This window comes from Medicago truncatula, chromosome 5 (assembly GCF_003473485.1).
Source record: "Medicago truncatula cultivar Jemalong A17 chromosome 5, MtrunA17r5.0-ANR, whole genome shotgun sequence".
Lineage (NCBI taxonomy): Eukaryota > Viridiplantae > Streptophyta > Magnoliopsida > Fabales > Fabaceae > Medicago > Medicago truncatula.
Window position 1 is genome coordinate 20,523,387 of NC_053046.1, and position 9,830 is coordinate 20,533,216.

Sequence of the window (9,830 nt, forward strand, 5' to 3'; positions counted from 1 at the left end):
GAGTTTGAGTGCGTAGGACATGGGTGGATGGGGCTTAATGAAGTTCATAAAGATAAGGGTCTCTATGTTAAGCCTATTGTTTCCCTCAATTTTGGTAATCCCTTGGTCCTCACCCACTCTCAATTGCCTAGCTATGTATGTGATGATACCACCCACAACTATCTCTCCCGTACTATCAAACCTATTACCGTCATGGGAAAGGTAATCAAGCAAGTAAAAGCATGTGTTAACGAGGTGGTTGTTAAGCATGGCCCACGACATGAAGAGTTCATCCATCCTAGTGTTCCTCAATTCGGTCCTACCCCAAATAGTGCAAGTCATTACCCTTTGAAGGTACCTAAGTACCGGGTTGTGAATATGGCTAGCTTTGTTTAAACGTGTGTTAAATTGCCTAAGGTTGGTGATATGTTCCCAAAAGGTGGCGGGTTGATAGTCAACCGGCTTAAGACTTTGATCCCAAGAGTCGTGGATGAACCCCGTGTTAGCGAAGCTCATCTCATCACAAAAGTGTTGGAGAGACATCTCGTAATCAATGTACATAAGCCGGAAAGAGATTCTATGATTAGGGTTATCAAAATTCATCCTATCCTTTGTAAAAATGATAGAACTTAAAAACTTATAGGTGAAATTTTCATAACCCCGCATAGGTCTTAACATAGCAACCCACCCTAATCGTCTTAGAAATTTAAACACATTGTCACTAAGGCCTAATGTAACCAAGTCATAATTATCAGGGTACCTGCAAGGATGTAAAGGTTTAGAGATGAGATTTATATACCTATCATTTTGCTTGTTGTCTTTGAATATTATGCCATGATTATTTGCCGGTACTTGCTTCTTTGGGGGAGGTCCTCTTGAAGATGTTGCAACTTCTTTTCCACTTCTTTTGGAAGCCATAGCCTTGACCTTGGTTGGATTTGGTGTGGTTGTGGTGAAGGTTGGGGTTAGTGAATGTTTTTGGTGGAAAGGGTTGGTATAATGGAGGTTGTGAATTTTTTTGGATTGGGTGGATGAAAGTGGATTTTGTATGGATGGTTGTGGTGGGAATGGTTTTTGTGGTTGAATTGGGCAAGAAATTTTGTGAATTGGTGAAGGTTTGATGGAGATGTGGAGGTTTGAGGTTTTGTGGTTATGGAGGTTTTAGAGAGAAGTAGGAGGGATGAGAGGGGTTTGGTTTGAAGAATGAGGGAAGAAGATGAAGGAAAATGAGGTTGAACCTTACCTGAGGTCGGGCACGGCCGTGCTGAGGTTGGCACGGGCCGTGCCATGTTCTTGGAGTTTGGCCTGGTTTGGGAAGGGCAAGGTCTGGCACGGCCGTGCCAGTGTGAGCACGGGCCGTGCCAAGGTGCTGGAGACCGGGACTTCAAAAAATTTCTTTTTCTTGAATCATAGTCGGACAATTACCTACAAAACAAATAAAAACAAAACACAACAAAACAAAAGCAGTTAAATGCGTGGGTTGCCTCCCACGAAGCGCTTCTTTATAGTCATTAGCTTGACGTTCAAGAGGTTTCTCTACCCTATACCCAATCTTTCCCAAAGGGATAGTGGCGTCAACCTGGCATTCTCTCCCAAATCACACATGGCTTTCTCAATGCTTTTGGATCCTATGACACAAGGTATGAGAAAACTTTCTAGATTCTTAAGTTTAGATGGCAATTTGTTTGGAAGTATTTCAATTAAAATTCTAAATTGGTCATCTAACTTGGATTTGACAAAACCTTGTGTTAATGGATTTTTAGGCTCATGAGGTGGTGAAACAAATGGCTGTTCATTTTCTCCTATAGTTTTCTCACTTTGAGGCTCATCACTTCCTATTTCTCCCTCATTGTTCTTAATTTTCACAACGGGGTCCTCTAATTGGTTACCATCCCTAAGAATAATAGAACTTATATGGCCTTTGGGGTTGGTTTCAGTTTGACCTGGAAAGATCCCGATGGTTTGAGAGGAAGTAGTCACGTGTTGGGCCACTTGAGAGATTTGGGTTTTAAGTATCTTATTGTGAGTTGCTATGGAGTCTACCTTGGATGTGATTTTGGCAAGAGAATCATTCAAAAATCCCGTTTGGTTTTTAAGCTCTTGGAGCTGCTTGGATTGATTTATAACATAATTTTCCATTAAAAGTTCCAAGCTGGATTTTTGAGGGACTCTTTGGTTGTTTGCATAACTGGGTGGTGTTGCTTGTTGTCCAAAAAGATTTTGAGGGGTTTGATAAAAAAAGTGGTTGTTTCCAAACCCTCGATTATATTGAGCATAGTTTACTTGCTCAGGACTTCTAACAACACTACCTAGTTGGCAATCAATGCCAATATGGCCAAATACACCACAAACTTCACAAGGAGGTGATACAGGAGCAGGTGTGACAACACTAGTATTCATTGTATCAAATTTTTGTGTTAGTGTGTCAACCTTAGCAGTTAGATGATCAAGGGAGGAAATTTTGTACATACCTGCCTCTTTTTTAGAGGGTGAAGAAGCAGTGATGACTCTCTCACTTGTCCACTGATAGTGGTTTTGTGCCATGCCCTCGATCAAATCATATGCTGCTGTGTAAGTTTTATTCATCAAAGCTCCACCTGCAGCTGCATCAACATAAATTTTTGTGAACCATTATAAAAGGTGTGGATAATAAGCCACTTCTCTAAACCATGATGGGGGCAAAGCCTAAGAATTTCTTTGAAACGCTCCCACGCATCGTAGAGAGATTCACCATCCTTTTGAGTGTATTGAAAAAGCCTCGCCCTTAATTGAGCGGTTTGAGAAAGGGGAAAGAATTGGGTAAGGAAAGCTCGCCTCATTTGGTCCCATGAAGTGATAGAACCAATTGTCAATGAATGAAACCAAGCACTAGCTCTATCCCTTAAGGAAAAAGGAAAGAGGTGCAGCCTTACGGCCTCTTGGTTTGCCTTCAAAGTTCCACTGAGTTTTAAAAAATTTGAAACATGAAGATTCGGATCCTCAGTGGGTGATCCGAAAAATTGATTTTGCTGCACTAGGTAAATAAGTGCAGGCTTTATTTCAAATTTACTACCCTCAACCGTTGGGTACACAATAGCATCGTACGGCTCATCTGAAGATGTGATTGCATACTCTTTGAGAGCACGTTTCTCATCCATGTCGTTATTATTGTCTTTGAGCCATGCCTGAAATCAAAACGGTTAAAGATAGAAAATAAAAAATAAGGAGAAAGGGAGGGAGATATATATATATATATATATATATATATATATATATATATATATATATATATATAAAATAAAAACAAAATAAGATAAGGAAATAAAATATATTATAAATATAAAAAAAATAAAAAATAAAAAGGTAAGTAAATGGAAATAAAATATTTTATAAATATATATATATACTATTTTATATATATATTTTTTATATATATATATATTTTTTTATTATTATTATTTTTTTTTAGACTAACCACTATTAAAAAGTTAATCAAATTACAATAACTCCCCGGCAGCGGCGCCAAAAACTTGATGGGATAAAACCGCAAGTGCACGGTCTTACCGAAGTAGTAAAATAAGAGTATCGTTCCGACAGGGAGTTATGAATTCAATTATCTTTTAACAATGATTAGAATTAAAGTATAGAAAGTAGAAAGTTGTATTTTTATATATTTAAAAGGAAATAATAATAAAAGATAAAAGCCTTGGAATCATTGGTTCATCCTAATGACAAGTCCTTCACAAACCAAACTATTAAACTTATAACCTTATGTTAGACCTAATTTCTCAAGACAGTTTCTCTTTTGTTCCTCTAGCAACCAAGCCTATTTCGCTGACTTGATTACTATTAGATTTTGGTTCCTCTAACAACCAAGCCTATTTCGCTGACTTGATTGTTATTAGTTCCCTTGAAGATCGAAACTATATGTCTCAAAGATTGCAAAGCCTATTTCGCTGACTTTGCAATCCTTGTCTAAATTCACTTGTTCGAATATCAAAGCTCCACTTTCGTTTTATGAATTGATATTTGAGATGATGGATAAACAATTATCAAACCCTCCACTTTCGTTTCCACAGTTTGATAATGGTTGATCCATGTTAAAGCGGTGAATTTAGATAAGGAATTAGGGTTACATAAGATTAAGGTTTAAAGCTTGGTTTGATTAGGATTATGTCATTAGACTTATCCAACAATCTCAAGACAAGAGAAGTCTACTCACTGACGTTCATCGTAGACAAGGGGAAGAAGAGAGAAAGCATAAAAGTAAATAACAATAAAGTAAAATGAACTTTTATTAGAAAGACAATTGTCACATATTGTATTCCAAGAAAAGATGAATATTTGTGATGGCTAGCTACTCTATTTATAGTACACAATTGACTTAAAATCTAAGCAAGTATATTCCAAGAATATTCCACGGTAGATTGTGCGCCAAAATAGAATAGCTTAGAGCCCAAGCAAAAGCAGCAAAAGGTCTTCTGGAGGGTGGCACGGCCGTGCCAAGGCTAGCACGGGCCGTGCCAGGCTTCTGACTTGTGGGAGACATATTTTGTCTCCCAATCTTCATATTTTCGTGTCCAATCTGCTCCAAATCCCTTTCTTTTGCTCCAAGACTCAATCCATCCAATATTCGTTCCTGAAATATAATAAAATGCAATTTAAAGTAAACTATCCTAAAAAGGAAATAATACTAATATAAAATTATATAAAATCTAAATAAAACTAAACTAAAAAGCATATTAAAATAGTATATAAATGACTCATCAAACTCCCCCACACTTGAATCTTTGCTTGTCCTCAAGCAAAAGGCATAAACATAGTAGCACAAACGGTTATATCAAATGACAATTCAATTAAAGCACATGTCTCCTCAAGGGCTTAAATCCCAAATGTACACTAATCACAAACTCAAGCATTTCTTGTAATTTTTATTCAACCCAACGATCAAGTTTCAAGTGAGTGTGTGTGTGAAGTCCAACCCTTTTCTTGCTCCTGTATAAGATAGGCATTATGAGGAAACATGGTCTAATCCTAGCACTAAACCAACCAAGAAAGATTCCTTCTATAATTCATATAAGAGAGATGGGAGTATTTGAGAATCTTTGTTCTTTGCCATTTGCACATTTAAGTTCTTTATTTAAGGAACAACATCTTCACGTAGGAGGTCGGAGGGCCTACCCCCTTCCCCAATCTAGATTCAATGGTATCCCTTAAAACATCATCTTCACGTAGGAAGTCGGAGGGCCTACCCCCTTCCCCAATCTAGATTCAACGATGCTTTTTAAAGTTTTCCTTAAGATAACAATCATCTTCACGTAGGAAGTCGGAGGGCCTACCTCCTTCCCCAATCTAGATTCAATGATGAGATCTTGGAATTTATTTGGCTTTTTGGCTTTTTATGAACTCCCTTATACTAACTTATACTACTGGCACTTTGAGAATCTTTAAAGGTTAATGCACCACTAAGATTAAAACGCGTTTCCTTAAAATACCTATTCATACATTTACTCAAGGGAAGCAACTTTGTGTTTTTCTCATTGGAGAATTTTATTCACTTTAAAACAAGATGTGGGTATATCAAGAAGACTTAAAACACAAGAGTTTGCTTTCATGTACAAGAATCAACAAAATAAGAGGAGACAATGAAAATTTTTGTGTCATGATATTTTCAATAAAAATTAGCTACTTACCCATGCCTTTTACAATAAAACAAAACAAAAGAATAAAGTTCAAGGGAGTTTGGAAACACTACGACTAAAGACACTTTATTAGGCTCCCCCCACACTTAGGAGAAGCATTGTCCTCAATGATTCAAAATAAGAGAAATGAAGAAGAAGAAGAAGAAGAAGAAGAAGAAGAAGAAGAAGAAGGAGGAGGAGGAGGAGGAGTAGTAAGAGAAGAGAGGAAGAGGAAAGCTCACATTGTTCATTGAGTTCTATAGGTAGGACCTTGGAGGTGAAAATGGTGCATCATGTTCCGAAGTATTTGGTTATTTTCTTCGGATATGCGGTTGCCCCTTAGGACATAATTCCTTAGTCCCGACAATTCAACACCTTGCCTTAGTTGCTTGGTGCTTATCCTCTCGGCCTCGTTAGGCATCCATGCCCGTCTTGCATTTTCATTTGTTTATCCGGCATCATGGTCATGGTGCTCCTTATCATGGTACAATTGTCCACCTTCCTCTTCTTGGTGCAAATATGCATCTTCCTCGCCTTCATTATCGTGTTCTTCATGTACCTGTGGATCATCAACAACATACAACAAATTTTCTTCCACCTCGGTGTTAGTCCGAGATGGGTTAGAAAGTATAATCAAAATAGGCACATTGAGTTTGAGTGCGTAGGACATGGGTGGATGGGGCTTAATGAAGTTCATAAAGATAAGGGTCTCTATGTTAAGCCTATTGTTTCCCTCAATTTTGGTAATCCCTTGGTCCTCACCCACTCTCAATTGCCTAGCTATGTATGTGATGATACCACCCACAACTATCTCTCCCGTACTATCAAACCTATTACCGTCATGGGAAAGGTAATCAAGCAAGTAAAAGCATGTGTTAACGAGGTGGTTGTTAAGCATGGCCCACGACATGAAGAGTTCATCCATCCTAGTGTTCCTCAATTCGGTCCTACCCCAAATAGTGCAAGTCATTACCCTTTGAAGGTACCTAAGTACCGGGTTGTGAATATGGCTAGCTTTGTTTAAACGTGTGTTAAATTGCCTAAGGTTGGTGATATGTTCCCAAAAGGTGGCGGGTTGATAGTCAACCGGCTTAAGACTTTGATCCCAAGAGTCGTGGATGAACCCCGTGTTAGCGAAGCTCATCTCATCACAAAAGTGTTGGAGAGACATCTCGTAATCAATGTACATAAGCCGGAAAGAGATTCTATGATTAGGGTTATCAAAATTCATCCTATCCTTTGTAAAAATGATAGAACTTAAAAACTTATAGGTGAAATTTTCATAACCCCGCATAGGTCTTAACATAGCAACCCACCCTAATCGTCTTAGAAATTTAAACACATTGTCACTAAGGCCTAATGTAACCAAGTCATAATTATCAGGGTACCTGCAAGGATGTAAAGGTTTAGAGATGAGATTTATATACCTATCATTTTGCTTGTTGTCTTTGAATATTATGCCATGATTATTTGCCGGTACTTGCTTCTTTGGGGGAGGTCCTCTTGAAGATGTTGCAACTTCTTTTCCACTTCTTTTGGAAGCCATAGCCTTGACCTTGGTTGGATTTGGTGTGGTTGTGGTGAAGGTTGGGGTTAGTGAATGTTTTTGGTGGAAAGGGTTGGTATAATGGAGGTTGTGAATTTTTTTGGATTGGGTGGATGAAAGTGGATTTTGTATGGATGGTTGTGGTGGGAATGGTTTTTGTGGTTGAATTGGGCAAGAAATTTTGTGAATTGGTGAAGGTTTGATGGAGATGTGGAGGTTTGAGATTTTGTGGTTATGGAGGTTTTAGAGAGAAGTAGGAGGGATGAGAGGGGTTTGGTTTGAAGAATGAGGGAAGAAGATGAAGGAAAATGAGGTTGAACCTTACCTGAGGTCGGGCACGGCCGTGCTGAGGTTGGCACGGGCCGTGCCATGTTCTTGGAGTTTGGCCTGGTTTGGGAAGGGCAAGGTCTGGCACGGCCGTGCCAGTGTGAGCACGGGCCGTGCCAAGGTGCTGGAGACCGGGACTTCAAAAAATTTCTTTTTCTTGAATCATAGTCGGACAATTACCTACAAAACAAATAAAAACAAAACACAACAAAACAAAAGCAGTTAAATGCGTGGGTTGCCTCCCACGAAGCGCTTCTTTATAGTCATTAGCTTGACGTTCAAGAGGTTTCTCTACCCTATACCCAATCTTTCCCAAAGGGATAGTGGCGTCAACCTGGCATTCTCTCCCAAATCACACATGGCTTTCTCAATGCTTTTGGATCCTATGACACAAGGTATGAGAAAACTTTCTAGATTCTTAATTTTAGATGGCAATTTGTTTGGAAGTATTTCAATTAAAATTCTAAATTGGTCATCTAACTTGGATTTGACAAAACCTTGTGTTAATGGATTTTTAGGCTCATGAGGTGGTGAAACAAATGGCTGTTCATTTTCTCCTATAGTTTTCTCACTTTGAGGCTCATCACTTCCTATTTCTCCCTCATTGTTCTTAATTTTCACAACGGGGTCCTCTAATTGGTTACCATCCCTAAGAATAATAGAACTTATATGGCCTTTGGGGTTGGTTTCAGTTTGACCTGGAAAGATCCCGATGGTTTGAGAGGAAGTAGTCACGTGTTGGGCCACTTGAGAGATTTGGGTTTTAAGTATCTTATTGTGAGTTGCTATGGAGTCTACCTTGGATGTGATTTTGGCAAGAGAATCATTCAAAAATCCCGTTTGGTTTTTAAGCTCTTGGAGCTGCTTGGATTGATTTATAACATAATTTTCCATTAAAAGTTCCAAGCTGGATTTTTGAGGGACTCTTTGGTTGTTTGCATAACTGGGTGGTGTTGCTTGTTGTCCAAAAAGATTTTGAGGGGTTTGATAAAAAAAGTGGTTGTTTCCAAACCCTCGATTATATTGAGCATAGTTTACTTGCTCAGGACTTCTAACAACACTACCTAGTTGGCAATCAATGCCAATATGGCCAAATACACCACAAACTTCACAAGGAGGTGATACAGGAGCAGGTGTGACAACACTAGTATTCATTGTATCAAATTTTTGTGTTAGTGTGTCAACCTTAGCAGTTAGATGATCAAGGGAGGAAATTTTGTACATACCTGCCTCTTTTTTAGAGGGTGAAGAAGCAGTGATGACTCTCTCACTTGTCCACTGATAGTGGTTTTGTGCCATGCCCTCGATCAAATCATATGCTGCTGTGTAAGTTTTATTCATCAAAGCTCCACCTGCAGCTGCATCAACATAAATTTTTGTGAACCATTATAAAAGGTGTGGATAATAAGCCACTTCTCTAAACCATGATGGGGGCAAAGCCTAAGAATTTCTTTGAAACGCTCCCACGCATCGTAGAGAGATTCACCATCCTTTTGAGTGTATTGAAAAAGCCTCGCCCTTAATTGAGCGGTTTGAGAAAGGGGAAAGAATTGGGTAAGGAAAGCTCGCCTCATTTGGTCCCATGAAGTGATAGAACCAATTGTCAATGAATGAAACCAAGCACTAGCTCTATCCCTTAAGGAAAAAGGAAAGAGGTGCAGCCTTACGGCCTCTTGGTTTGCCTTCAAAGTTCCACTGAGTTTTAAAAAATTTGAAACATGAAGATTCGGATCCTCAGTGGGTGATCCGAAAAATTGATTTTGCTGCACTAGGTAAATAAGTGCAGGCTTTATTTCAAATTTACTACCCTCAACCGTTGGGTACACAATAGCATCGTACGGCTCATCTGAAGATGTGATTGCATACTCTTTAAGAGCACGTTTCTCATCCATGTCGTTATTATTGTCTTTGAGCCATGCCTGAAATCAAAACGGTTAAAGATAGAAAATAAAAAATAAGGAGAAAGGGAGGGAGATATATATATATATATATATATATATATATATATATATATATATATATATAAAATAAAAACAAAATAAGATAAGGAAATAAAATATATTATAAATATAAAAAAATAAAAAATAAAAAGGTAAGTAAATGGAAATAAAATATTTTATAAATATATATATATACTATTTTATATATATATTTTTTATATATATATATATTTTTTATTAGTATTATTTTTTTTTAGACTAACCACTATTAAAAAGTTAATCAAATTACAATAACTCCCCGGCAGCGGCGCCAAAAACTTGATGGGATAAAACCGCAAGTGCACGGTCTTACCGAAGTAGTAAAATAAGAGTATCGTT

General features: G+C 38.0%; 2 non-coding genes across 2 annotated transcripts; both read left to right on the top strand.

The window, feature by feature from the left end:
• Window positions 1–2,643: 2,643 nt before the first annotated feature.
• On the top strand, window positions 2,644–2,751 carry LOC112422268 (small nucleolar RNA R71). Its single transcript, XR_003012635.1, has one exon. It is a non-coding gene; the product is annotated as a small nucleolar RNA R71 (small nucleolar RNA).
• A 6,180-nt stretch (window positions 2,752–8,931) lies between these two features.
• LOC120580767 (small nucleolar RNA R71) lies at window positions 8,932–9,039 on the top strand. Its single transcript, XR_005646525.1, has one exon. It is a non-coding gene; the product is annotated as a small nucleolar RNA R71 (small nucleolar RNA).
• The last annotated feature ends 791 nt before the right edge of the window (window positions 9,040–9,830 follow it).